The following is a 25823-nucleotide window of genomic DNA, read 5'->3' as shown; positions in this document are numbered from 1 at the left end:
GTCGTTTAGATTTTGTTTCACAATCGATTAAAAAGGACTATGGATTAAAGCATTTAATGTCAATGGCCATTCTAAGCTGAATGTCCCTGCTCTGGTCAGATTGCAGTAGTTACACAGCTTAAGGCCTCGCTAGTACCAGTGTGGGAGACTGTCTGGGAATCCGTGGTGCGGTTGACTTTTATTATGTCGTTTAGATTTTGTTTCACAATCGATTAAAAAGGACTATGGATTAAAGCATTTTTTGATGTCAATGGCCATTCTAAGCTGAATGTACCTGCTCTCGTCAGATCGCAGAAGTTACACAGCTTAAGGCCTCGCTAGTACCAGTGTGGGAGACTGTCTGGGAATCCGTGGTGCGGTTGACTTTATTATTTTGTCGTTTAGATTTTGTTTCACAATCGATTAAAAAGTACTATGGATTAAAGCATTTAATATCAATGGCCATTCTAAGCTGAATGTGCCTGCTCTCGTCAGATCGCAGAAGTTACACAGCTTAAGGCCTCGCTAGTACCAGTGTGGGAGACTGTCTGGGAATCCGTGGTGCGGTTGACTTTTTATTATGTCGTTTAGATTTTGTTTCACAATCGATTAAAAAGTACTATGCATTAAAGCATTTAATGTCAATGGCCATTCTAAGCTGAATGTGCCTGCTCTCGTCAGATCGCAGAAGTTACACAGCTTAAGGCCTCGCTAGTACCAGTGTGGGAGACTGTCTGGGAATCCGTGGTGCGGTTGACTTTTTATTATGTCGTTTAGATTTTGTTTCACAATAGATTAAATAGGACTATGGATTAAAGCATTTAACGTCAATGGCCATTCTAAGCTGAATGTGCCTGCTCTGGTCAGAACGCAGAAGTTACACAGCTTAAGGCCTTGCTAGTACCAGTGTGGGAGACTGTCTGGGAATCCGTGGTGCGGTTGAATTTTTATTATGTCGTTTAGATTTTGTTTCACAATCGATTAAAAAGGACTATGGATTAAAGCCTTTAATGTCAATGGCCATTCTAAGCTGAATGTCCCTGCTCTCGTCAGATCGCAGAAGTTACACAGCTTAAGGCCTCGCTAGTACCAGTGTGGGAGACTGTCTGGGAATCCGTGGTGCGGTTGACTTTTTATTATGTTGTTTAGATTTTGTTTCACAATAGATTAAATAGGACTATGGATTAATGCTTTTAATGTCAAAGGCCATTCTAAGCTGAATGTGCCTGCCCTCGTCAGATCGCAGAAGTTACACAGCTTAAGGCCTCGCTAGTATCAGTGTGGGAGACTGTCTGGGAATCCGTGGTGCGGTTGACTTTTTATTATGTCGTTTAGATTTTGTTTCACAATCGATTAAAAAGGACTATGGATTAAAGCATTTAATGTCAATGGCCATTCTAAGCTGAATGTGCCTGCTCTCGTTAGATCGCAGAAGTTACACAGCTTAACGCCTCGCTAGTACCAGTGTGGGAGACTGTCTGGGAATCCGTGGTGCGGTTGGATTTTTGTTATGTCGTTTAGATTTTGTTTCACAATAGATTAAATAGGACTATGGATTAAAGCATATAACGTCAATGGCCATTCTAAGCTGAATGTGCCTGCTCTCGTCAGATCGCAGAAGTTACACAGCTTAAGGCCTCGCTAGTACCAGTGTGGGAGACTGTCTGGGAATCCGTGGTGCGGTAGAATTTTTATTATGTCGTTTAGATTTTGTTTCACAATCGATTAAAAAGGACTATGGATTAAAGCATTTAATGTCAATGGCCATTCTAAGCTGAATGTCCCTGCTCTCGTCAGATCGCAGAAATTACACAGCTTAAGGCCTCGCTAGTACCAGTGTGGGAGACTGTCTGGGAATCCGTGGTGCGGTTGACTTTTTATTATGTCGTTTAGATTTTGTTTCACAATCGATTAAAAAGGACTATGGATTAAAGCATTTAAGGTCAATGGCCATTCTAAGCTGAATGTGCCTGCTCTCGTCAGATCGCAGAAGTTACACAGCTTAAGGCCTCGCTAGTACCAGTGTGGGAGACTGTCTGGGAATCCGTGGTGCGGTTGAATTTTTATTATGTTGTTTAGATTTTGTTTCACAATCGATTAAAAAGGACTATGGATTAAAGCCTTTAATGGCAATGGCCATTCTAAGCTGAATGTCCCTGCGCTCGTCAGATCGCAGAAGTTACACAGCTTAAGGCCTCCCTAGTACCAGTGTGGGAGACTGTCTGGGAATCCGTGGCGCGGTTGACTTTTTATTATGTTGTTTAGATTTTGTTTCACAATAGATTAAATAGGACTATGGATTAAGGCTTTTAATGTCAATGGCCATTCTAAGCTGAATGTGCCTGCTCTCGTCAGATCGCAGAAGTTACACAGCTTAAGGCCTCGCTAGTACCAGTGTGGGAGACTGTCTGGGAATCCGTGGTGCGGTTGCCTTTTTATTATGTCGTTTAGATTTTGTTTCACAATCGATTAAAAAGGACTATGGATTAAAGCATTTAATGTTAATGGCCATTCTAAGCTGAATGTGCCTGCTCTCGTTAGATCGCAGAAGTTAAACAGCTTAACGCCTCGCTAGTACCAGTGTGAGAGACTGTCTGGGAATCCGTGGTGCGGTTGACTTTTTATTATGTCGTTTAGATTTTGTTTCACAATAGATTAAACAGGACTATGGATTAAAGCATTTAACGTCAATGGCCATTCTAAGCTGAATGTGCCTGCTCTCGACAGATCACAGAAGTTACACAGCTTAAGGCCTCGCTAGTACCTGTGTGGGAGACTGTCTGGGAATCCGTGGTGCGGTTGAATTTTTATTATGTCGTTTAGATTTTGTTTCACAATCGATTAAAAAGGACTATGGATTAAAGCATTTAATGTCAATGGCCATTCTAAGCTGAATGTCCCTGCTCTGGTCAGATTGCAGTAGTTACACAGCTTAAGGCCTCGCTAGTACCAGTGTGGGAGACTGTCTGGGAATCCGTGGTGCGGTTGACTTTTTATTATGTCGTTTAGATTTTGTTTCACAATCGATTAAAAAGGACTATGGATTAAAGCATTTTTTGATGTCAATGGCCATTCTAAGCTGAATGTACCTGCTCTCGTCAGATCGCAGAAGTTACACAGCTTAAGGCCTCGCTAGTACCAGTGTGGGAGACTGTCTGGGAATCCGTGGTGCGGTTGACTTTATTATTTTGTCGTTTAGATTTTGTTTCACAATCGATTAAAAAGTACTATGGATTAAAGCATTTAATATCAATGGCCATTCTAAGCTGAATGTGCCTGCTCTCGTCAGATCGCAGAAGTTACACAGCTTAAGGCCTCGCTAGTACCAGTGTGGGAGACTGTCTGGGAATCCGTGGTGCGGTTGACTTTTTATTATGTCGTTTAGATTTTGTTTCACAATCGATTAAAAAGTACTATGCATTAAAGCATTTAATGTCAATGGCCATTCTAAGCTGAATGTGCCTGCTCTCGTCAGATCGCAGAAGTTACACAGCTTAAGGCCTCGCTAGTACCAGTGTGGGAGACTGTCTGGGAATCCGTGGTGCGGTTGACTTTTTATTATGTCGTTTAGATTTTGTTTCACAATAGATTAAATAGGACTATGGATTAAAGCATTTAACGTCAATGGCCATTCTAAGCTGAATGTGCCTGCTCTGGTCAGAACGCAGAAGTTACACAGCTTAAGGCCTTGCTAGTACCAGTGTGGGAGACTGTCTGGGAATCCGTGGTGCGGTTGAATTTTTATTATGTCGTTTAGATTTTGTTTCACAATCGATTAAAAAGGACTATGGATTAAAGCCTTTAATGTCAATGGCCATTCTAAGCTGAATGTCCCTGCTCTCGTCAGATCGCAGAAGTTACACAGCTTAAGGCCTCGCTAGTACCAGTGTGGGAGACTGTCTGGGAATCCGTGGTGCGGTTGACTTTTTATTATGTTGTTTAGATTTTGTTTCACAATAGATTAAATAGGACTATGGATTAAGGCTTTTAATGTCAAAGGCCATTCTAAGCTGAATGTGCCTGCCCTCGTCAGATCGCAGAAGTTACACAGCTTAAGGCCTCGCTAGTATCAGTGTGGGAGACTGTCTGGGAATCCGTGGTGTGGTTGACTTTTTATTATGTCGTTTAGATTTTGTTTCACAATCGATTAAAAAGGACTATGGATTAAAGCATTTAATGTCAATGGCCTTTCTAAGCTGAATGTGCCTGCTCTCGTTAGATCGCAGAAGTTACACAGCTTAACGCCTCGCTAGTACCAGTGTGGGAGACTGTCTGGGAATCCGTGGTGCGGTTGGATTTTTGTTATGTCGTTTAGATTTTGTTTCACAATAGATTAAATAGGACTATGGATTAAAGCATATAACGTCAATGGCCATTCTAAGCTGAATGTGCCTGCTCTCGTCAGATCGCAGAAGTTACACAGCTTAAGGCCTCGCTAGTACCAGTGTGGGAGACTGTCTGGGAATCCGTGGTGCGGTAGAATTTTTATTATGTCGTTTAGATTTTGTTTCACAATCGATTAAAAAGGACTATGGATTAAAGCATTTAATGTCAATGGCCATTCTAAGCTGAATGTCCCTGCTCTCGTCAGATCGCAGAAATTACACAGCTTAAGGCCTCGCCAGTACCAGTGTGGGAGACTGTCTGGGAATCCGTGGTGCGGTTGACTTTTTATTATGTCGTTTAGATTTTGTTTCACAATCGATTAAAAAGGACTATGGATTAAAGCATTTAAGGTCAATGGCCATTCTAAGCTGAATGTGCCTGCTCTCGTCAGATCGCAGAAGTTACACAGCTTAAGGCCTCGCTAGTACCAGTGTGGGAGACTGTCTGGGAATCCGTGGTGCGGTTGAATTTTTATTATGTTGTTTAGATTTTGTTTCACAATCGATTAAAAAGGACTATGGATTAAAGCCTTTAATGGCAATGGCCATTCTAAGCTGAATGTCCCTGCGCTCGTCAGATCGCAGAAGTTACACAGCTTAAGGCCTCCCTAGTACCAGTGTGGGAGACTGTCTGGGAATCCGTGGCGCGGTTGACTTTTTATTATGTTGTTTAGATTTTGTTTCACAATAGATTAAATAGGACTATGGATTAAGGCTTTTAATGTCAATGGCCATTCTAAGCTGAATGTGCCTGCTCTCGTCAGATAGCAGAAGTTACACAGCTTAAGGCCTCGCTAGTACCAGTGTGGGAGACTGTCTGGGAATCCGTGGTGCGGTTGACTTTTTATTATGTTGTTTCGATTTTGTTTCACAATCGATTAAAAAGGACTATGGATTAAAGCATTTAATGTCAATGGCCATTCTAAGCTGAAAGTGCCTGCTCTAGTTAGATCGCAGAAGTTACACAGCTTAACGCCTCGCTAGTACCAGTGTGGGAGACTGTCTGGGAATCCGTGGTGCGGTTGACTTTTTATTATGTCGTTTAGATTTTGTTTCACAATAGATTAAATAGGACTATGGATGAAAGCATATAACGTCAATGGCCATTCTAAGCTGAATGTGCCTGCTCTCGTCAGATCGCAGAAGTTACACAGCTTAAGGCCTCGCTAGTACCAGTGTGGGAGACTGTCTGGGAATCCGTGGTGCGGTTTAATTTTTATTATGTCGTTTAGATTTTGTTTCACAATCGATTAAAAAGGACTATGGATTAAAGCATTTAATGTCAATGGCCATTCTAAGCTGAATGTGAATGCTCTAGTTAGATCGCAGAAGTTACACAGCTTAACGCCTCGCTAGTACCAGTGTGGGAGACTGTCTGGGAATCCGTGGTGCGGTTGACTTTTTATTATGTCGTTTAGATTTTGTTTCACAATAGATTAAATAGGACTATGGATGAAAGCATATAACGTCAATTGCCATTCTAAGCTGAATGTGCCTGCTCTCGTCAGATCGCAGAAGTTACACAGCTTAAGGCCTCACTAGTACCAGAGTGGGAGACTGTCTGGGAATCCGTGGTGCGGTTGACTTTTTATTATGTCGTTTAGATTTTGTTTCACAATCGATTAAAAAGGACTATGGATTAAAGCATTTAATGTCAATGGCCATTCTAAGCTGAATGTGCCTGCTCTCGTCAGATCGCAGAAGTTACACAGCTTAAGTCCTTGCTAGTACCAGTGTGGGAGACTGTCTGGGAATCCGTGGTGCGGTTGACTTTTTATTATGTCGTTTCGATTTTGTTTCACAATCGATTAAAAAGGACTATGGATTAAAGCATTTAATGTCAATGGCCATTCTAAGCTGAATGTGCCTGCTCTAGTTAGATCGCAGAAGTTACACAGCTTAACGCCTCGCTAGTACCAGTGTGGGAGACTGTCTGGGAATCCGTGGTGCGGTTGACTTTTTATTATGTCGTTTAGATTTTGTTTCACAATAGATTAAATAGGACTATGGATGAAAGCATATAACGTCAATGGCCATTCTAAGCTGAATGTGCCTGCTCTCGTCAGATCGCAGAAGTTACACAGCTTAAGGCCTCGCTAGTACCAGTGTGGGAGACTGTCTGGGAATCCGTGGTGCGGTTGACTTTTTATTATGTCGTTTAGATTTTGTTTCACAATCGATTAAAAAGGACTATGGATTAAAGCATTTAATGCCAATGGCCATTCTAAGCTGAATGTACCTGCTCTCGTTAGATCGCAGAAGTTACACAGCTTAACGCCTCGCTAGTACTAGTGTGGGAGACTGTCTGGGAATCTGTGGTGCGGTTGACTTTTTATTATGTCGTTTAGATTTTGTTTCACAATCGATTAAAAAGGACTATGGATTAAAGCATTTAATGTCAATGGCCATTCTAAGCTGAATGTGCCTGCTCTCGTCAGACCGCAGAAGTTACACAGCTTAAGGCCTCGCTAGTACCAGTGTGGGAGACTGTCTGGGAATCCGTGGTGCGGTTGACTTTTTATTATGTCGTTTAGATTTTGTTTCACAATCGATTAAAAAGGACTATGGATTAAATCATTTAATGTCAATGGCCATTCTAAGCTGAATGTGCCTGCTCTCGTCAGACCGCAGAAGTTACACAGCTTAAGGCTTTGCTAGTACCAGTGTGGGAGACTGTCTGGGTATCCGTGGTGCAGTTGACTTTTTATTATGTCGTTTAGATTTTGTTTCACAATAGATTAAATAGGACTATGGATTAAAGCATTTAATGTCAATGGCCATTCTAAGCTGAATGTGCCTGCTCTCGTCAGAACGCAGAAGTTACACAGCTTAAGGCCTCGCTAGTACCAGTGTGGGAAACTGTCTGGGAATCCGTGGTGCGGTTGAATTTTTATTATGTCGTTTAGATTTTGTTTCACAATCGATTAAAAAGGACTATGTATTAAAGCATTTAATGTCAATGGCCATTCTAAGCTGAATGTCCCTGCTCTCGTCAGATTGCAGAAGTTACACAGCTTAAGGCCTCGTTAGTACCAGTGTGGGAGACTGTCTGGGAATCCGTGGTGCGGTTTACTTTTTATTATGTTGTTTAGATTTTGTTTCACAATAAATTAAATAGGACTATGGATTTAGGATTTTAATGTCAATGGCCATTCTAAGCTGAATGTGCCTGCTCTCGTCAGATCGCAGAAGTTACACAGCTTAACGCCTCGCTAGTACCAGTGTGGGAGACTGTCTGGGAATCCGTGGTGCGGTTGACTTTTTATTATGTCGTTTACATTGTGTTTCACAATAGATTAAATAGGACTATGGATTAAAGCATTTAACGTCAATGGCCATTCTAAGCTGAATGTGCCTGCTCTCGTCAGATCGCAGAAGTTACACAGCTTAAGGCCTCGCTAGTACCAGAGTGGGAGACTGTCTGGGAATCCGTGGTGCGGTTGAATTTTTATTATGTCGTTTAGATTTTGTTTCACAATCGATTAAAAAGGACTATGGATTAAAGCATTTGATGTCAATGGCCATTCTAAGCTGAATGTCCCTGCTCTCGTCAGATCGCAGAAGTTACACAGCTTAAGGCCTCGCTAGTACCAGTGTGGGAGACTGTCTGGGAATCCGTGGTGCGGTTGACTTTTTATTATGTCGTTTAGATTTTGTTTCACAATCGATTAAAAAGGACTATGGATTAAAGCATTTAATGTCAATGGCCATTCTAAGCTGAATGTGCCTGCTCTCGTCAGATCGCAGAAGTTACACAGCTTAAGGCCTCGCTAGTACCAGTGTGGGAGACTGTCTGGGAATCCGTGGTGCGGTTGACTTTTTATTATGTCGTTTAGATTTTGTTTCACAATCGATTAAAAAGGACTATGGATTAAAGCATTTAATGTCAATGGCCATTCTAAGCTGAAAGTCCCTGCTCTCGTCAGATCGCAGAAGTTACTCAGCTTAAGGCCTCGCTAGTACCAGTGTGGGAGACTGTCTGGGAATCCGTGGTGCGGTTGCCTTTTTATTATGTTGTTTAGATTTTGTTTCACAATAGATTAAATAGGACTATGGATTAAGGCTTTTAATGTCAATGGCCATTCTAAGCTGAATGTGCCTGCTCTCGTCAGATCGCAGAAGTTACACAGCTTAAGGCCTCGCTAGTACCAGTGTGGGAGACTGTCTGGGAATCCGTGGTGCGGTTGACTTTTTATTATGTCGTTTAGATTTTGTTTCACAATCGATTAAAAAGGACTATGGATAAAAGCATTTAATGTCAATGGCCATTCTAAGCTGAATGTCCCTGCTCTCGTCAGATCACAGCAGTTACACAGCTTAAGACCTCGCTAGTACCAGTGTGGGAGACTGTCTGGGAATCCGTGGTGCGGTTGACTTTTTATTATGTCGTTTAGATTTTGTTTCACAATCGATTAAAAAGGACTATGGATTAAAGCATTCAATGTCAATGGCCATTCTAAGCTGAATGTGCCTGCTCTCGTCAGATCGCAGAAGTTACACAGCTTAAGGCCTCGCTAGTACCAGTGTGGGAGACTGTCTGGGAATCCGTGGTGCGGTTGACTTTTTATTATGTCGTTTAGATTTTGTTTCACATTAGATTAAATAGGACTATGGATTAAAGCATTTAACATCAATGGCCATTCTAAGCTGAATGTGCCTGCTCTCGTCAGAACGCAGAAGTTACACAGCTTAAGCCCTCGCTAGTACCAGTGTGGGAGACTGTCTGGGAATCCGTGGTGCGGTTGACTTTTTATTATGTCGTTTAGATTTTGTTTCACAATCGATTAAAAAGGACTATGGATTAAAGCATTCTATGTCAATGGCCATTCTAAGCTGAATGTCCCTGCTCTCGTCAGATCGCAGAAGTTACACAGCTTAAGGCCTCGCTAGTACCAGTGTGGGAGACTGTCTGGGAATCCGTGGTGCGGTTGACTTTTTATTATGTCGTTTAGATTTTGTTTCACAATCGATTAAAAAGGACTATGGATTAAAGCATTAAATGTCAATGGCCATTCTAAGCTGAATGTGCCTGCGCTCGTCAGATCGCAGAAGTTACACAGCTTAAGGCCTCGCTAGTACCAGTGTGGGAGACTGTCTGGGAATCCGTGGTGCTGTTGACTTTTTATTATGTCGTTTAGATTTTGTTTCACAATCGATTAAAAATGACTATGGATTAAAGCATTTAATGTCAATGGCCATTCTAAGCTGAATGTGCCTGCTTTCGTCAGATCGCAGAAGTTATACAGCTTAAGGCCTCGCTAGTACCAGTGTGGGAGACTGTCTGGGAATCCGTGGTGCGGTTGACTTTTTATTATGGCGTTTAGATTTTGTTTCACAACAGATTAAATAGGACTATGGATTAAAGCATTTAACGTCAATGGCCATTCTAAGCTGAATGTGCCTGCTCTCGTCAGAACGCAGAAGTTACACAGCTTAAGGCCTCGCTAGTACCAGTGTGGTAGACTGTCTGGGAATCCGTGGTGCGGTTGACTTTTTATTATGTCGTTTAGATTTTGTTTCACAATCGATTAAAAAGGACTATGGATTAAAGCATTTAATGTCAATGGCCATTCTAAGCTGAATGTCCCTGCTCTCGTCAGATCGCAGACGTTACACAGCTTAAGGCCTCGCTAGTACCAGTGTGGGAGACTGTCTGGGAATCCGTGGTGCGGTTGACTTTTTATTATGTCGTTTAGATTTTGTTTCACAATCGATTAAAAAGGACTATGGATTAAAGCATTTAATGTCAATGGCCATTCTAAGCTGGATGTGCCTGCTGTCGTCAGATCGCAGAAGTTACACAGCTTAAGGCCTCGCTAGTACCAGTGTGGGAGACTGTCTGGGAATCCGTGGTGCGGTTGACTTTTTATTATGTCGTTTAGATTTTGTTTCACAATCGATTAAAAGGACTATGGATTAAAGCATTTAATGTCAATGGCCATTCTAAGCTGAATGTGCCTGCTCTCGTCAGATCGCAGAAGTTACACAGCTTAAGGCCTCGCTAGTACCAGTGTGGGAGACTGTCTGGGAATCAGTGGTGCGGTTGACTTTTTATTATGTCATTTAGATTTTGTTTCACAATCGATTAAAAAGGACTATGGATTAAAGCATTTAATGTCAATGGCCATTCTAAGCTGAATGTGCCTGCTCTCGTCAGATCGCAGAAGTTACACAGCTTAAGGCCTCGCTAGTACCAGTGTGGGAGACTGTCTGGGAATCCGTGGTGAAGTTGACTTTTTATTATGTCGTTTAGATTTTGTTTCACAATAGATTAAATAGGACTATGGATTAAAGCATTTAACGTCAATGGCCATTCTAAGCTGAATGTGCCTGCTCTCGTCAGAACGCAGAAGTTACACAGCTTAAGGCCTCGCTAGTACCAGTGTGGGAGACTGTCTGGGAATCCGTGGTGCGGTTGAATTTTTATTATGTCGTTTAGATTTTGTTTCACAATCGATTAAAAAGGACTATGGATTAAAGCATTAAATGTCAATGGCCATTCTAAGCTGAATGTGCCTGCGCTCGTCAGATCGCAGAAGTTACACAGCTTAAGGCCTCGCTAGTACCAGTGTGGGAGACTGTCTGGGAATCCGTGGTGCTGTTGACTTTTTATTATGTCGTTTAGATTTTGTTTCACAATCGATTAAAAATGACTATGGATTAAAGCATTTAATGTCAATGGCCATTCTAAGCTGAATGTGCCTGCTTTCGTCAGATCGCAGAAGTTATACAGCTTAAGGCCTCGCTAGTACCAGTGTGGGAGACTGTCTGGGAATCCGTGGTGCGGTTGACTTTTTATTATGGCGTTTAGATTTTGTTTCACAACAGATTAAATAGGACTATGGATTAAAGCATTTAACGTCAATGGCCATTCTAAGCTGAATGTGCCTGCTCTCGTCAGAACGCAGAAGTTACACAGCTTAAGGCCTCGCTAGTACCAGTGTGGTAGACTGTCTGGGAATCCGTGGTGCGGTTGACTTTTTATTATGTCGTTTAGATTTTGTTTCACAATCGATTAAAAAGGACTATGGATTAAAGCATTTAATGTCAATGGCCATTCTAAGCTGAATGTCCCTGCTCTCGTCAGATCGCAGACGTTACACAGCTTAAGGCCTCGCTAGTACCAGTGTGGGAGACTGTCTGGGAATCCGTGGTGCGGTTGACTTTTTATTATGTCGTTTAGATTTTGTTTCACAATCGATTAAAAAGGACTATGGATTAAAGCATTTAATGTCAATGGCCATTCTAAGCTGGATGTGCCTGCTGTCGTCAGATCGCAGAAGTTACACAGCTTAAGGCCTCGCTAGTACCAGTGTGGGAGACTGTCTGGGAATCCGTGGTGCGGTTGACTTTTTATTATGTCGTTTAGATTTTGTTTCACAATCGATTAAAAGGACTATGGATTAAAGCATTTAATGTCAATGGCCATTCTAAGCTGAATGTGCCTGCTCTCGTCAGATCGCAGAAGTTACACAGCTTAAGGCCTCGCTAGTACCAGTGTGGGAGACTGTCTGGGAATCAGTGGTGCGGTTGACTTTTTATTATGTCATTTAGATTTTGTTTCACAATCGATTAAAAAGGACTATGGATTAAAGCATTTAATGTCAATGGCCATTCTAAGCTGAATGTGCCTGCTCTCGTCAGATCGCAGAAGTTACACAGCTTAAGGCCTCGCTAGTACCAGTGTGGGAGACTGTCTGGGAATCCGTGGTGAAGTTGACTTTTTATTATGTCGTTTAGATTTTGTTTCACAATAGATTAAATAGGACTATGGATTAAAGCATTTAACGTCAATGGCCATTCTAAGCTGAATGTGCCTGCTCTCGTCAGAACGCAGAAGTTACACAGCTTAAGGCCTCGCTAGTACCAGTGTGGGAGACTGTCTGGGAATCCGTGGTGCGGTTGAATTTTTATTATGTCGTTTAGATTTTGTTTCACAATCGATTAAAAAGGACTATTGATTAAAGCATTTAATGTCAATGGCCATTCTAAGCTGAATGTGCCTGCTCTCGTCAGATCGCAGAAGTTACACAGCTTAAGGCCTCGCTAGTACCAGTGTGGGAGACTGTCTGGGAATCCGTGGTGCGGTTGACTTTTTATTATGTCGTTTAGATTTTGTTTCACAATCGATTAAAAAGGACTATGGATTAAAGCATTTAATGTCAATGGCCATTCTAAGCTGGATGTGCCTGCTCTCGTTAGATCGCAGAAGTTACACAGCTTAACGCCTCGATAGTACCAGTGTGGGAGACTGTCTGGGAATCCGTGGTGCGGTTGACTTTTTATTATGTCGTTTAGATTTTGTTTCACAATAGATTAAATAGGACTATGGATTAATTTTTTTAACGTCAATGGCCATTCTAAGCTGAATGTGCCTGCTCTCGTCAGATCGCAGAAGTTACACAGCTTAAGGCCTCGCTAGTACCATTGTGGGAGACTGTCTGGGAATCCGTGGTGCGGTTGAATTTTTATTATGTCGTTTAGATTTTGTTTCACAATCGATTAAAAAGGACTATGGATTAAAGCATTTAATGTCAATGGCCATTCTAAGCTGAATGTCCCTGCTCTCGTCAGATCGCAGAAGTTACACAGCTTAAGGCCTCGCTAGTATCAGTGTGGGAGACTGTCTGGGAATCCGTGGTGCGGTTGACTTTTTACTATGTTGTTTAGATTTTGTTTCACAATGGATTAAATAGGACTATGGATTAAGGCTTTTAATGTCAATGGCCATGCTAAGCTGAATGTGCCTGCTCTCGTCAGATCGCAGAAGTTACACAGGTTAAGGCCTCGCTAGTACCAGTGTGGGAGACTGTCTGGGAATCCGTGGTGCGGTTGAATTTTTATTATGTCGTTTAGATTTTGTTTCACAATCGATTAAAAAGGACTATGGATTAAAGCATTTAATGTCAATGGCCATTCTAAGCTGAATGTCCCTTCTCTCGTCAGATCGCAGAAGTTACACAGCTTAAGGCCTCGCTAGTACCAGTGTGGGAGACTGTCTGGGAATCCGTGGTGCGGTTGACTTTTTATTATGTCGTTTAGATTTTGTTTCACAATCGATTAAAAAGGACTATGGATTAAAGCATTTAATGTCAATGGCCATTCTAAGCTGAATGTGCCTGCTCTCGTCAGATCGCAGAAGTTACACAGCTTAAGGCCTCGCTAGTACCAGTGTGGGAGACTGTCTGGGAATCAGTGGTGCGGTTGACTTTTTATTATGTCGTTTAGATTTTGTTTCACAATAGATTAAATAGGACTATGGATTAAAGCATTTAACGTCAATGGCCATTCTAAGCTGAATGTGCCTGCTCTCGTCAGAACGCAGAAGTTACACAGCTTAAGGCCTCGCTAGTACCAGTGTGGGAGACTGTCTGGGAATCCGTGGTGCGGTTGAATTTTTATTATGTCGTTTAGATTTTGTTTCACAATCGATTAAAAAGGACTATGGATTAAAGCTTTTAATGTCAATGGCCATTCTAAGCTGAATGTGCCTGCTCTCGTCAGATCGCAGAAGTTACACAGCTTAAGGCCTCGCTAGTACCAGTGTGGGAGACTGTCTGGGAATCAGTGGTGCGGTTGACTTTTTATTATGTCGTTTAGATTTTGTTTCACAATCGATTAAAAAGGACTATGGATTAAAGCATTTAATGTCAATGGCCATTCTAAGCTGAATGTGCCTGCACTTGTCAGATCGCAGAAGTTACACAGCTTAAGCCCTCGCTAGTACCAGTGTGGGAGACTGTCTGGGAATCCGTGGTGCGGTTGACTTTTTATTATGTCGTTTAGATTTTGTTTCACAATCGATTAAAAAGGACTATGGATTAAAGCATTTAATGTCAATGGCCATTCTAAGCTGAATGTGCCTGCTCTCGTCAGATCGCAGAAGTAACACAGCTTAAGGCCTCGCTAGTACCAGTGTGGGAGACTGTCTGGGAATCCGTGGTGCGGTTGAATTTTTATTATGTCGTTTAGATTTTGTTTCACAATCGATTAAAAAGGACTATGGATTAAAGCATTTAATGTCAATGGCCATTCTAAGCTGAATGTCCCTGCTCTCGTCAGATCGCAGAAGTTACACAGCTTAAGGCCTCGCTAGTACTAGTGTGGGAGACTGTCTGGGAATCCGTGGTGCGGTTGACTTTTTATTATGTCGTTTAGATTTTGTTTCACAATCGATTAAAAAGGACTATAAATTAAAGCATTTAATGTCAATGGCCATTCTAAGCTGAATGTGCCTGCTCTCGTCAGATCGCAGAAGTAACACAGCTTAAGGCCTCGCTAGTATCAGTGTGGGAGACTGTCTGGGAATCCGTGGTGCGGTTGACTTTTTACTATGTTGTTTAGATTTTGTTTCACAATGGATTAAATAGGACTATGGAATAAGGCTTTTAATGTCAATGGCCATTCTAAGCTGAATGTGCCTGCTCTCGTCAGATCGCAGAAGTTACACAGCTTAAGGCCTCGCTAGTACCAGTGTGGGAGACTGTCTGGGAATCCGTGGTGCGGTTGAATTTTTATTATGTCGTTTAGATTTTGTTTCACAATCGATTAAAAAGGACTATGGATTAAAGCATTTAATGTCAATGGCCATTCTAAGCTGAATGTCCCTGCTCTCGTCAGATCGCAGAAGTTACACAGCTTAAGGCCTCGCTAGTACCAGTGTGGGAGACTGTCTGGGAATCAGTGGTGCGGTTGACTTAATATTATGTCGTTTAGATTTTGTTTCACAATAGATTAAATAGGACTATGGATTAAAGCATTTAACGTCAATGGCCATTCTAAGCTGAATGTGCCTGCTCTCGTCAGAACGCAGAAGTTACACAGCTTAAGGCCTCGCTAGTACCAGTGTGGGAGACTGTCTGGGAATCCGTGGTGCGGTTGAATTTTTATTATGTCGTTTAGATTTTGTTTCACAATCGATTAAAAAGGACTATGGATTAAAGCATTTAATGTCAATGGCCATTCTAAGCCGAATGTGCCTGCTCTCGTCAGATCGCAGAAGTTACACAGCTTAAGCCCTCGCTAGTACCAGTGTGGGAGACTGTCTGGGAATCCGTGGTGCGGTTGACTTTTTATTATGTCGTTTAGATTTTGTTTCACAATCGATTAAAAAGGACTATGGATTAAAGCATTTAATGTCAATGGCCATTCTAAGCTGAATGTGCCTGCTCTCGTCAGATCGCAGAAGTTACACAGCTTAAGGCCTCGCTAGTACCAGTGTGGGAGACTGTCTGGGGGTGCGGTTGACTTTTTATTATGTCGTTTAGATTTTGTTTCACAATCGATTAAAAAGGACTATGGATTAAAGCATTTAATGTCAATGGCCATTCTAAGCTGAATGTGCCTGCTCTCGTCAGATCGCAGAAGTTACACAGCTTAAGCCCTCGCTAGTACCAGTGTGGGAGACTGTCTGGGAATCCGTGGTGCGGTTGACTTTTTATTATGTCGTTTAGATTTTGTTTCACAATCGATTAAAAAGGACTATGGATTAAAGCATTTAATGTCAATGGCCATTCTAAGCTGAATGTGCCTGCTCTCGTTAGATCGCTGAAGTTACACAGCTTAACGCCTCGCTAGTACCAGTGTGGGAGACTGTCTGGGAATCCGTGGTGCGGTTGAATTTTTATTATGTCGTTTAGATTTTGTTTCACAATCGATTAAAAAGGACTATGGATTAAAGCATTTAATGTCAAAGGCCGTTCTAAGCTGAATGTCCCTGTTCTCGTCAGATCGCAGAAGTTACACAGCTTAAGGCCTTGCTAGTACCAGTGTGGGAGACTGTCTTGGAATCCGTGGTGCGGTTGACTTTTTATTATGTTGTTTAGATTTTGTTTCACAATAGATTAAATAGGACTATGGATTAAGGCTTTTAATGTCAATGGCCATTCTAAGCTGAATGTGCCTGCTCTCGTCAGATTGCAGAAGTTACACAGCTTATGGCCTTGCTAGTACCAGTGTGGGAGACTGTCTGGGAATCCGTGGTGCGGTTGACTTTTTATTATGTCGTTTAGATTTTGTTTCACAATAGATTAAATAGGACTATGGATTAAAGCATTTGACGTCAATGGCAATTCTAAGCCGAATGTGCCTGCTCTCGTCAGAACGCAGAAGTTACACAGCTTAAGGCCTCGCTAGTACCAGTGTGGGAGACTGTCTGGGAATCCGTGGTGCGGTTGAATTTTTATTATGTTGTTTAGATTTTGTTTCACAATAGATTAAATAGGACTATGGATTAAGGCTTTTAATGTCAATGGCCATTCTAAGCTGAATGTGCCTGCTCTCGTCAGATCGCAGAAGTTACACAGCTTAAGGCCTCGCTAGTACCAGTGTGGGAGACTGTCTGGGAATCCGTGGTGCGGTTGACTTTTTATTATGTCGTTTAGATTTTGTTTCACAATCGATTAAAAAGGACTATGGATTAAAGCATTTAATGTCAATGGCCATTCTAAGATGAATGTGCCTGCTCTCGTTAGATCGCAGAAGTTACACAGCTTAACGCCTCGCTAGTACCAGTGTGGGAGACTGTCTGGGAATCCGTGGTGCGGTTGACCCTTTATTATGTCGTTTAGATTATGTTTCACAATAGATTAAATAGGACTATGGATTAAAGGATTTAACGTCAATGGCCATTCTAAGCTGAATGTGCCTGCTCTCGTCAGATCGCAGAAGTTACACAGCTTAAGTCCTCGCTAGTACCAGTGTGGGAATCCGTGGTGCGGTTGAACTTTTATTATGTCGTTTAGATTTTGTTTCACAATCGATTAAAAAGGACTATGGATTAAAGCATTTAATGTCAATGGCCATGCTAAGCTGAATGTCCCTGCTCTCGTCAGATCGCAGAAGTTACACAGCTTTAAGGCCTCGCTAGTACCAGTGTGGGAGACTGTCTGGGAATCCATGGTGCGGTTGACTTTTTATAATGTCGTTTAGATTTTGTTTCACAATAGATTAAATAGGACTATGGATTAAAGCATTTAACGTCAATGGCCATTCTAAGCTGAATGTGCCTGCTCTCGTCAGATCGCAGAAATTACACAGCTTAAGGCCTCGCTAGTACCAGTGTGGGAGACTGTCTGGGAATCCGTGGTGCGGTTGAATTTTTATTATGTCGTTTAGATTTTGTTTCACAATCGATTAAAAAGGACTATGGATTAAAGCATTTTTTGATGTCAATGGCCATTCTAAGCTGAATGTGAATGCTCTCGTCAGATCGCAGAAGTTACACAGCTTAAGGCCTCGCTAGTACTAGTGTGGGAGACTGTCTGGGAATCCGTGGTGCGTTTGACTTTTTATTATGTCGTTTAGATTTTGTTTCACAATCGATTAAAAAGGACTATGGATTAATGCATTTAATGCCAATGGCCATTCTAAGCTGAATGTGCCTGCTCTCGTTAGATCGCAGAAGTTACACAGCTTAACGCCTCGCTAGTACTAGTGTGGGAGACTGTCTGGGAATCCGTGGTGCGGTTGACTTTTTATTATGTCGTTTAGATTTTGTTTCACAATAGATTAAATAGGACTATGGATTAAAGCATTTAACGTCAATGGCCGTTCTAAGCTGAATGTCCCTGCTCTCGTCAGATCGCAGAAGTTGCACAGCTTAAGGCCTCGCTAGTACAAGTGTGGGAGACTGTCTGGGAATCCGTGGTGCGGTTGACTTTTTATTATGTCGTTTAGATTTTGTTTCACAATCGATTAAAAAGGACTATGGATTAAAGCATTTAATGTCAATGGCCATTCTAAGCTGAATGTCCCTGCTCTCGTCAGATCGCAGAAGTTGCACAGCTTAAGGCCTCGCTAGTACCAGTGTGGGAGACTGTCTGGGAATCCGTGGTGCGGTTTTCTTTTTATTATGTCGTTTAGATTTTGTTTCACAATCGATTAAAAAGGACTATGGATTAAAGCATTTAATGTCAATGGCCATTCTAAGCTGAATGTGCCTGCTCTCGTCAGATCGCAGAAGTTACACAGCTTAAGGCCTCGGTAATACCAGTGTGGGAGACTGTCTGGGAATCCGTGGTGCGGCTGACTTTTTATTATGTCGTTTAGATTTTGTTTCACAATAGATTAAATAGGACTATGGATTAAAACATTTAACGCCAATGGCCATTCTAAGCTGAATGTGCCTGCTCTCGTCAGAACGCAGAAGTTACACAGCTTAAGGCCTCGTTAGTACCAGTGTGGGAGACTGTCTGGGAATCCGTGGTGCGGTTGAATTTTTATTATGTCTTTTAGATTTTGTTTCACAATCGATTAAAAAGGACTATGGATTAAAGCATTTAATGTCAATGGCAATTCTAAGCTGAATGTCCCTGCTCTCGTCAGATCGCAGAAGTTACACAGCTTAAGGCCTCGCTAGTACCAGTGTGGGAGACTGTCTGGGAATCCGTGGTGCGGTTGCCTTTTTATTATGTCGTTTAGATTTTGTTTCACAATCGATTAAAAAGGACTATGGATTAAAGCATTTAGTGTCAATGGCCATTCTAAGCTGAATGTGCCTGCTCTCGTCAGATCGCAGAAGTTACACAGCTTAAGGCCTCGCTAGTACCAGTGTGGGAGACTGTCTGGGAATCCGTGGTGCGGTTGACTTTTTATTATGTCGTTTAGATTTTGTTTCACAATCGATTAAAAAGGACTATGGATTAAAGCATTTAATGTCAATGGCCATTCTAAGCTGAATGTGCCTGCTCTCGTCAGATCGCAGAAGTTACACAGCTTAAGGCCTCGCTAGTACCAGTGTGGGAGACTGTCTGGGAATCCGTGGTGCGGTTGACTTTTTATTATGTCGTTTAGATTTTGTTTCACAATAGATTAAATAGGACTATGGATTAAAGCATTTAACGTCAATGGCCATTCTAAGCTGAATGTGCCTGCTCTCGTCAGATCGCAGAAGTTACACAGCTTAAGGCCTCGCTAGTACCAGTGTGGGAGACTGTCTGGGAATCCGTGGTGCGGTTTAATTTTTATTATGTCGTTTAGATTTTGTTTCACAATTGATTAAAAAGAACTATGGATTAAAGCATTTAATGTCAATGGCCATTCTAAGCTGAATGTCCCTGCTCTCGTCAGATCGCAGAAGTTACACAGCTTAAGGCCTCGCTAGTACCAGTGTGGGAGGCTGTCTGGGAATCCGTGGTGCGGTTGACTTTTTATTATGTCGTTTAGATTTTGTTTCACAATCGATTAAAAAGGACTATGGATTAAAGCATTTAATGTCAATGGCCATTCTAAGCTGAATGTGCCTGCTCTCGTCAGATCGCAGAAGTTACACAGCTTAAGGCCTCGCTAGTACCAGTGTGGGAGACTGTCTGGGAATCCGTGGTGCGGTTGACTTTTTATTATGTTGTTTAGATTTTATTTCACAATAGATTAAATAGGACTATGGATTAAGGCTTTTAATGTCAATGGCCATTCTAAGCTGAATGTGCCTGCTCTCGTCAGATCGCAGAAGTTACACAGCTTAAGGCCTCGCTAGTACCAGTGTGGGAGACTGTCTGGGAATCGGTGGTGCGGTTGACTTTTTATTATGTCGTTTAGATTTTGTTTCACAATCGATTAAAAAGGACTATGGATTAAAGCATTTAATGCCAAAGGCCATTCTAAGCTGAATGTGCCTGCTCTCGTTAGATCGCAGAAGTTACACATCTTAACGCCTCGCTAGTACTAGTGTGGGAGACTGTCTTGGAATCCGTGGTGCGTTAGACTTTTTATTATGTCGTTTAGATTTTGTTTCACAATAGATTAAATAGGACTATGGATTAAAGCATTTAACGTCAATGGCCATTCTAAGCTGAATGTGCCTGCTCTCGTCAGATCGCAGAAGTTACACAGCTTAAGGCCTCGCTAGTACCAGTGTGGGAGACTGTCTGGGAATCCGTGGTGCGGTTGCCTTTTTATTATGTCGTTTAGATTTTGTTTCACAATCGATTAAAAAGGACTATGGATTAAAGCATTTAATGTTAATGGCCATTCTAAGCTGAATGTGCCTGCTCTCGTTAGATCGCAGAAGTTAAACAGCTTAACGCCTCGCTAGTACCAGTGTGAGAGACTGTCTGGGAATCCGTGGTGCGGTTGACTTTTTATTATGTCGTTTAGATTTTGTTTCACAATAGATTAAACAGGACTATGGATTAAAGCATTTAACGTCAATGGCCATTCTAAGCTGAATGTGCCTGCTCTCGACAGATCACAGAAGTTACACAGCTTAAGGCCTCGCTAGTACCTGTGTGGGAGACTGTCTGGGAATCCGTGGTGCGGTTGAATTTTTATTATGTCGTTTAGATTTTGTTTCACAATCGATTAAAAAGGACTATGGATTAAAGCATTTAATGTCAATGGCCATTCTAAGCTGAATGTCCCTGCTCTGGTCAGATTGCAGTAGTTACACAGCTTAAGGCCTCGCTAGTACCAGTGTGGGAGACTGTCTGGGAATCCGTGGTGCGGTTGACTTTTTATTATGTCGTTTAGATTTTGTTTCACAATCGATTAAAAAGGACTATGGATTAAAGCATTTTTTGATGTCAATGGCCATTCTAAGCTGAATGTACCTGCTCTCGTCAGATCGCAGAAGTTACACAGCTTAAGGCCTCGCTAGTACCAGTGTGGGAGACTGTCTGGGAATCCGTGGTGCGGTTGACTTTATTATTTTGTCGTTTAGATTTTGTTTCACAATCGATTAAAAAGTACTATGGATTAAAGCATTTAATATCAATGGCCATTCTAAGCTGAATGTGCCTGCTCTCGTCAGATCGCAGAAGTTACACAGCTTAAGGCCTCGCTAGTACCAGTGTGGGAGACTGTCTGGGAATCCGTGGTGCGGTTGGCTTTTTATTATGTCGTTTAGATTTTGTTTCACAATCGATTAAAAAGTACTATGCATTAAAGCATTTAATGTCAATGGCCATTCTAAGCTGAATGTGCCTGCTCTCGTCAGATCGCAGAAGTTACACAGCTTAAGGCCTCGCTAGTACCAGTGTGGGAGACTGTCTGGGAATCCGTGGTGCGGTTGACTTTTTATTATGTCGTTTAGATTTTGTTTCACAATAGATTAAATAGGACTATGGATTAAAGCATTTAACGTCAATGGCCATTCTAAGCTGAATGTGCCTGCTCTGGTCAGAACGCAGAAGTTACACAGCTTAAGGCCTTGCTAGTACCAGTGTGGGAGACTGTCTGGGAATCCGTGGTGCGGTTGAATTTTTATTATGTCGTTTAGATTTTGTTTCACAATCGATTAAAAAGGACTATGGATTAAAGCCTTTAATGTCAATGGCCATTCTAAGCTGAATGTCCCTGCTCTCGTCAGATCGCAGAAGTTACACAGCTTAAGGCCTCGCTAGTACCAGTGTGGGAGACTGTCTGGGAATCCGTGGTGCGGTTGACTTTTTATTATGTTGTTTAGATTTTGTTTCACAATAGATTAAATAGGACTATGGATTAATGCTTTTAATGTCAAAGGCCATTCTAAGCTGAATGTGCCTGCCCTCGTCAGATCGCAGAAGTTACACAGCTTAAGGCCTCGCTAGTATCAGTGTGGGAGACTGTCTGGGAATCCGTGGTGCGGTTGACTTTTTATTATGTCGTTTAGATTTTGTTTCACAATCGATTAAAAAGGACTATGGATTAAAGCATTTAATGTCAATGGCCATTCTAAGCTGAATGTGCCTGCTCTCGTTAGATCGCAGAAGTTACACAGCTTAACGCCTCGCTAGTACCAGTGTGGGAGACTGTCTGGGAATCCGTGGTGCGGTTGGATTTTTGTTATGTCGTTTAGATTTTGTTTCACAATAGATTAAATAGGACTATGGATTAAAGCATATAACGTCAATGGCCATTCTAAGCTGAATGTGCCTGCTCTCGTCAGATCGCAGAAGTTACACAGCTTAAGGCCTCGCTAGTACCAGTGTGGGAGACTGTCTGGGAATCCGTGGTGCGGTAGAATTTTTATTATGTCGTTTAGATTTTGTTTCACAATCGATTAAAAAGGACTATGGATTAAAGCATTTAATGTCAATGGCCATTCTAAGCTGAATGTCCCTGCTCTCGTCAGATCGCAGAAATTACACAGCTTAAGGCCTCGCTAGTACCAGTGTGGGAGACTGTCTGGGAATCCGTGGTGCGGTTGACTTTTTATTATGTCGTTTAGATTTTGTTTCACAATCGATTAAAAAGGACTATGGATTAAAGCATTTAAGGTCAATGGCCATTCTAAGCTGAATGTGCCTGCTCTCGTCAGATCGCAGAAGTTACACAGCTTAAGGCCTCGCTAGTACCAGTGTGGGAGACTGTCTGGGAATCCGTGGTGCGGTTGAATTTTTATTATGTTGTTTAGATTTTGTTTCACAATCGATTAAAAAGGACTATGGATTAAAGCCTTTAATGGCAATGGCCATTCTAAGCTGAATGTCCCTGCGCTCGTCAGATCGCAGAAGTTACACAGCTTAAGGCCTCCCTAGTACCAGTGTGGGAGACTGTCTGGGAATCCGTGGCGCGGTTGACTTTTTATTATGTTGTTTAGATTTTGTTTCACAATAGATTAAATAGGACTATGGATTAAGGCTTTTAATGTCAATGGCCATTCTAAGCTGAATGTGCCTGCTCTCGTCAGATCGCAGAAGTTACACAGCTTAAGGCCTCGCTAGTACCAGTGTGGGAGACTGTCTGGGAATCCGTGGTGCGGTTGCCTTTTTATTATGTCGTTTAGATTTTGTTTCACAATCGATTAAAAAGGACTATGGATTAAAGCATTTAATGTTAATGGCCATTCTAAGCTGAATGTGCCTGCTCTCGTTAGATCGCAGAAGTTAAACAGCTTAACGCCTCGCTAGTACCAGTGTGAGAGACTGTCTGGGAATCCGTGGTGCGGTTGACTTTTTATTATGTCGTTTAGATTTTGTTTCACAATAGATTAAACAGGACTATGGATTAAAGCATTTAACGTCAATGGCCATTCTAAGCTGAATGTGCCTGCTCTCGACAGATCACAGAAGTTACACAGCTTAAGGCCTCGCTAGTACCTGTGTGGGAGACTGTCTGGGAATCCGTGGTGCGGTTGAATTTTTATTATGTCGTTTAGATTTTGTTTCACAATCGATTAAAAAGGACTATGGATTAAAGCATTTAATGTCAATGGCCATTCTAAGCTGAATGTCCCTGCTCTGGTCAGATTGCAGTAGTTACACAGCTTAAGGCCTCGCTAGTACCAGTGTGGGAGACTGTCTGGGAATCCGTGGTGCGGTTGACTTTTTATTATGTCGTTTAGATTTTGTTTCACAATCGATTAAAAAGGACTATGGATTAAAGCATTTTTTGATGTCAATGGCCATTCTAAGCTGAATGTACCTGCTCTCGTCAGATCGCAGAAGTTACACAGCTTAAGGCCTCGCTAGTACCAGTGTGGGAGACTGTCTGGGAATCCGTGGTGCGGTTGACTTTATTATTTTGTCGTTTAGATTTTGTTTCACAATCGATTAAAAAGTACTATGGATTAAAGCATTTAATATCAATGGCCATTCTAAGCTGAATGTGCCTGCTCTCGTCAGATCGCAGAAGTTACACAGCTTAAGGCCTCGCTAGTACCAGTGTGGGAGACTGTCTGGGAATCCGTGGTGCGGTTGACTTTTTATTATGTCGTTTAGATTTTGTTTCACAATCGATTAAAAAGTACTATGCATTAAAGCATTTAATGTCAATGGCCATTCTAAGCTGAATGTGCCTGCTCTCGTCAGATCGCAGAAGTTACACAGCTTAAGGCCTCGCTAGTACCAGTGTGGGAGACTGTCTGGGAATCCGTGGTGCGGTTGACTTTTTATTATGTCGTTTAGATTTTGTTTCACAATAGATTAAATAGGACTATGGATTAAAGCATTTAACGTCAATGGCCATTCTAAGCTGAATGTGCCTGCTCTGGTCAGAACGCAGAAGTTACACAGCTTAAGGCCTTGCTAGTACCAGTGTGGGAGACTGTCTGGGAATCCGTGGTGCGGTTGAATTTTTATTATGTCGTTTAGATTTTGTTTCACAATCGATTAAAAAGGACTATGGATTAAAGCCTTTAATGTCAATGGCCATTCTAAGCTGAATGTCCCTGCTCTCGTCAGATCGCAGAAGTTACACAGCTTAAGGCCTCGCTAGTACCAGTGTGGGAGACTGTCTGGGAATCCGTGGTGCGGTTGACTTTTTATTATGTTGTTTAGATTTTGTTTCACAATAGATTAAATAGGACTATGGATTAAGGCTTTTAATGTCAAAGGTCATTCTAAGCTGAATGTGCCTGCCCTCGTCAGATCGCAGAAGTTACACAGCTTAAGGCCTCGCTAGTATCAGTGTGGGAGACTGTCTGGGAATCCGTGGTGCGGTTGACTTTTTATTATGTCGTTTAGATTTTGTTTCACAATCGATTAAAAAGGACTATGGATTAAAGCATTTAATGTCAATGGCCTTTCTAAGCTGAATGTGCCTGCTCTCGTTAGATCGCAGAAGTTACACAGCTTAACGCCTCGCTAGTACCAGTGTGGGAGACTGTCTGGGAATCCGTGGTGCGGTTGGATTTTTGTTATGTCGTTTAGATTTTGTTTCACAATAGATTAAATAGGACTATGGATTAAAGCATATAACGTCAATGGCCATTCTAAGCTGAATGTGCCTGCTCTCGTCAGATCGCAGAAGTTACACAGCTTAAGGCCTCGCTAGTACCAGTGTGGGAGACTGTCTGGGAATCCGTGGTGCGGTAGAATTTTTATTATGTCGTTTAGATTTTGTTTCACAATCGATTAAAAAGGACTATGGATTAAAGCATTTAATGTCAATGGCCATTCTAAGCTGAATGTCCCTGCTCTCGTCAGATCGCAGAAATTACACAGCTTAAGGCCTCGCCAGTACCAGTGTGGGAGACTGTCTGGGAATCCGTGGTGCGGTTGACTTTTTATTATGTCGTTTAGATTTTGTTTCACAATCGATTAAAAAGGACTATGGATTAAAGCATTTAAGGTCAATGGCCATTCTAAGCTGAATGTGCCTGCTCTCGTCAGATCGCAGAAGTTACACAGCTTAAGGCCTCGCTAGTACCAGTGTGGGAGACTGTCTGGGAATCCGTGGTGCGGTTGAATTTTTATTATGTTGTTTAGATTTTGTTTCACAATCGATTAAAAAGGACTATGGATTAAAGCCTTTAATGGCAATGGCCATTCTAAGCTGAATGTCCCTGCGCTCGTCAGATCGCAGAAGTTACACAGCTTAAGGCCTCCCTAGTACCAGTGTGGGAGACTGTCTGGGAATCCGTGGCGCGGTTGACTTTTTATTATGTTGTTTAGATTTTGTTTCACAATAGATTAAATAGGACTATGGATTAAGGCTTTTAATGTCAATGGCCATTCTAAGCTGAATGTGCCTGCTCTCGTCAGATCGCAGAAGTTACACAGCTTAAGGCCTCGCTAGTACCAGTGTGGGAGACTGTCTGGG

General features: G+C 42.0%; 56 pseudogenes; all 56 read left to right on the top strand.

Moving 5' to 3' along the window:
* The first annotated feature begins 246 nt into the window (after window positions 1-246).
* Window positions 247-365, top strand: LOC142713214 (5S ribosomal RNA; annotated as a pseudogene).
* A 68-nt stretch (window positions 366-433) lies between these two features.
* On the top strand, window positions 434-552 carry LOC142713395 (5S ribosomal RNA; annotated as a pseudogene).
* A 67-nt stretch (window positions 553-619) lies between these two features.
* On the top strand, window positions 620-738 carry LOC142713681 (5S ribosomal RNA; annotated as a pseudogene).
* Window positions 739-805: 67 nt separating this feature from the next.
* On the top strand, window positions 806-924 carry LOC142713069 (5S ribosomal RNA; annotated as a pseudogene).
* A 67-nt stretch (window positions 925-991) lies between these two features.
* On the top strand, window positions 992-1110 carry LOC142713265 (5S ribosomal RNA; annotated as a pseudogene).
* Window positions 1111-1177: 67 nt separating this feature from the next.
* LOC142713180 (5S ribosomal RNA) lies at window positions 1178-1296 on the top strand (annotated as a pseudogene).
* Window positions 1297-1549: 253 nt separating this feature from the next.
* On the top strand, window positions 1550-1668 carry LOC142713575 (5S ribosomal RNA; annotated as a pseudogene).
* Window positions 1669-1735: 67 nt separating this feature from the next.
* On the top strand, window positions 1736-1854 carry LOC142713246 (5S ribosomal RNA; annotated as a pseudogene).
* A 67-nt stretch (window positions 1855-1921) lies between these two features.
* Window positions 1922-2040, top strand: LOC142713442 (5S ribosomal RNA; annotated as a pseudogene).
* Window positions 2041-2293: 253 nt separating this feature from the next.
* LOC142713380 (5S ribosomal RNA) lies at window positions 2294-2412 on the top strand (annotated as a pseudogene).
* A 67-nt stretch (window positions 2413-2479) lies between these two features.
* Window positions 2480-2598, top strand: LOC142713048 (5S ribosomal RNA; annotated as a pseudogene).
* Window positions 2599-3040: 442 nt separating this feature from the next.
* On the top strand, window positions 3041-3159 carry LOC142713160 (5S ribosomal RNA; annotated as a pseudogene).
* A 68-nt stretch (window positions 3160-3227) lies between these two features.
* Window positions 3228-3346, top strand: LOC142713393 (5S ribosomal RNA; annotated as a pseudogene).
* Window positions 3347-3413: 67 nt separating this feature from the next.
* LOC142713668 (5S ribosomal RNA) lies at window positions 3414-3532 on the top strand (annotated as a pseudogene).
* Window positions 3533-3599: 67 nt separating this feature from the next.
* LOC142713067 (5S ribosomal RNA) lies at window positions 3600-3718 on the top strand (annotated as a pseudogene).
* A 67-nt stretch (window positions 3719-3785) lies between these two features.
* Window positions 3786-3904, top strand: LOC142713264 (5S ribosomal RNA; annotated as a pseudogene).
* A 439-nt stretch (window positions 3905-4343) lies between these two features.
* Window positions 4344-4462, top strand: LOC142713574 (5S ribosomal RNA; annotated as a pseudogene).
* A 67-nt stretch (window positions 4463-4529) lies between these two features.
* LOC142713396 (5S ribosomal RNA) lies at window positions 4530-4648 on the top strand (annotated as a pseudogene).
* Window positions 4649-4715: 67 nt separating this feature from the next.
* LOC142713441 (5S ribosomal RNA) lies at window positions 4716-4834 on the top strand (annotated as a pseudogene).
* A 253-nt stretch (window positions 4835-5087) lies between these two features.
* On the top strand, window positions 5088-5206 carry LOC142713504 (5S ribosomal RNA; annotated as a pseudogene).
* Window positions 5207-5273: 67 nt separating this feature from the next.
* On the top strand, window positions 5274-5392 carry LOC142713194 (5S ribosomal RNA; annotated as a pseudogene).
* Window positions 5393-5831: 439 nt separating this feature from the next.
* On the top strand, window positions 5832-5950 carry LOC142713386 (5S ribosomal RNA; annotated as a pseudogene).
* A 67-nt stretch (window positions 5951-6017) lies between these two features.
* LOC142713622 (5S ribosomal RNA) lies at window positions 6018-6136 on the top strand (annotated as a pseudogene).
* A 253-nt stretch (window positions 6137-6389) lies between these two features.
* On the top strand, window positions 6390-6508 carry LOC142713656 (5S ribosomal RNA; annotated as a pseudogene).
* Window positions 6509-6575: 67 nt separating this feature from the next.
* LOC142713076 (5S ribosomal RNA) lies at window positions 6576-6694 on the top strand (annotated as a pseudogene).
* A 67-nt stretch (window positions 6695-6761) lies between these two features.
* Window positions 6762-6880, top strand: LOC142713285 (5S ribosomal RNA; annotated as a pseudogene).
* A 253-nt stretch (window positions 6881-7133) lies between these two features.
* Window positions 7134-7252, top strand: LOC142713498 (5S ribosomal RNA; annotated as a pseudogene).
* Window positions 7253-7505: 253 nt separating this feature from the next.
* LOC142713646 (5S ribosomal RNA) lies at window positions 7506-7624 on the top strand (annotated as a pseudogene).
* Window positions 7625-7691: 67 nt separating this feature from the next.
* On the top strand, window positions 7692-7810 carry LOC142713382 (5S ribosomal RNA; annotated as a pseudogene).
* Window positions 7811-7877: 67 nt separating this feature from the next.
* Window positions 7878-7996, top strand: LOC142713262 (5S ribosomal RNA; annotated as a pseudogene).
* A 67-nt stretch (window positions 7997-8063) lies between these two features.
* On the top strand, window positions 8064-8182 carry LOC142713644 (5S ribosomal RNA; annotated as a pseudogene).
* Window positions 8183-8249: 67 nt separating this feature from the next.
* Window positions 8250-8367, top strand: LOC142713168 (5S ribosomal RNA; annotated as a pseudogene).
* A 69-nt stretch (window positions 8368-8436) lies between these two features.
* On the top strand, window positions 8437-8553 carry LOC142713122 (5S ribosomal RNA; annotated as a pseudogene).
* A 255-nt stretch (window positions 8554-8808) lies between these two features.
* LOC142713121 (5S ribosomal RNA) lies at window positions 8809-8925 on the top strand (annotated as a pseudogene).
* Window positions 8926-9180: 255 nt separating this feature from the next.
* On the top strand, window positions 9181-9297 carry LOC142713182 (5S ribosomal RNA; annotated as a pseudogene).
* A 68-nt stretch (window positions 9298-9365) lies between these two features.
* On the top strand, window positions 9366-9484 carry LOC142713230 (5S ribosomal RNA; annotated as a pseudogene).
* A 1183-nt stretch (window positions 9485-10667) lies between these two features.
* LOC142713126 (5S ribosomal RNA) lies at window positions 10668-10784 on the top strand (annotated as a pseudogene).
* A 68-nt stretch (window positions 10785-10852) lies between these two features.
* On the top strand, window positions 10853-10971 carry LOC142713229 (5S ribosomal RNA; annotated as a pseudogene).
* Window positions 10972-12154: 1183 nt separating this feature from the next.
* Window positions 12155-12271, top strand: LOC142713125 (5S ribosomal RNA; annotated as a pseudogene).
* Window positions 12272-12340: 69 nt separating this feature from the next.
* On the top strand, window positions 12341-12457 carry LOC142713120 (5S ribosomal RNA; annotated as a pseudogene).
* Window positions 12458-13642: 1185 nt separating this feature from the next.
* Window positions 13643-13759, top strand: LOC142713124 (5S ribosomal RNA; annotated as a pseudogene).
* A 627-nt stretch (window positions 13760-14386) lies between these two features.
* On the top strand, window positions 14387-14503 carry LOC142713157 (5S ribosomal RNA; annotated as a pseudogene).
* Window positions 14504-14758: 255 nt separating this feature from the next.
* On the top strand, window positions 14759-14875 carry LOC142713186 (5S ribosomal RNA; annotated as a pseudogene).
* Window positions 14876-15130: 255 nt separating this feature from the next.
* LOC142713123 (5S ribosomal RNA) lies at window positions 15131-15247 on the top strand (annotated as a pseudogene).
* A 1364-nt stretch (window positions 15248-16611) lies between these two features.
* On the top strand, window positions 16612-16728 carry LOC142713119 (5S ribosomal RNA; annotated as a pseudogene).
* Window positions 16729-18462: 1734 nt separating this feature from the next.
* LOC142713171 (5S ribosomal RNA) lies at window positions 18463-18577 on the top strand (annotated as a pseudogene).
* Window positions 18578-18835: 258 nt separating this feature from the next.
* LOC142713116 (5S ribosomal RNA) lies at window positions 18836-18952 on the top strand (annotated as a pseudogene).
* Window positions 18953-19021: 69 nt separating this feature from the next.
* LOC142713115 (5S ribosomal RNA) lies at window positions 19022-19138 on the top strand (annotated as a pseudogene).
* Window positions 19139-19579: 441 nt separating this feature from the next.
* LOC142713114 (5S ribosomal RNA) lies at window positions 19580-19696 on the top strand (annotated as a pseudogene).
* Window positions 19697-20136: 440 nt separating this feature from the next.
* On the top strand, window positions 20137-20254 carry LOC142713039 (5S ribosomal RNA; annotated as a pseudogene).
* Window positions 20255-20884: 630 nt separating this feature from the next.
* On the top strand, window positions 20885-21001 carry LOC142713004 (5S ribosomal RNA; annotated as a pseudogene).
* Window positions 21002-21070: 69 nt separating this feature from the next.
* LOC142713134 (5S ribosomal RNA) lies at window positions 21071-21188 on the top strand (annotated as a pseudogene).
* Window positions 21189-21257: 69 nt separating this feature from the next.
* Window positions 21258-21374, top strand: LOC142713113 (5S ribosomal RNA; annotated as a pseudogene).
* Window positions 21375-21629: 255 nt separating this feature from the next.
* LOC142713181 (5S ribosomal RNA) lies at window positions 21630-21746 on the top strand (annotated as a pseudogene).
* Window positions 21747-22373: 627 nt separating this feature from the next.
* LOC142713174 (5S ribosomal RNA) lies at window positions 22374-22490 on the top strand (annotated as a pseudogene).
* A 1188-nt stretch (window positions 22491-23678) lies between these two features.
* LOC142713136 (5S ribosomal RNA) lies at window positions 23679-23794 on the top strand (annotated as a pseudogene).
* The last annotated feature ends 2029 nt before the right edge of the window (window positions 23795-25823 follow it).

This window comes from Rhinoderma darwinii, unplaced genomic scaffold (genome assembly GCF_050947455.1).
Source record: "Rhinoderma darwinii isolate aRhiDar2 unplaced genomic scaffold, aRhiDar2.hap1 Scaffold_434, whole genome shotgun sequence".
Classification (NCBI taxonomy): Eukaryota; Metazoa; Chordata; class Amphibia; order Anura; family Rhinodermatidae; genus Rhinoderma; species Rhinoderma darwinii.
This window is presented reverse-complemented; position numbering and strand designations above follow the sequence as displayed.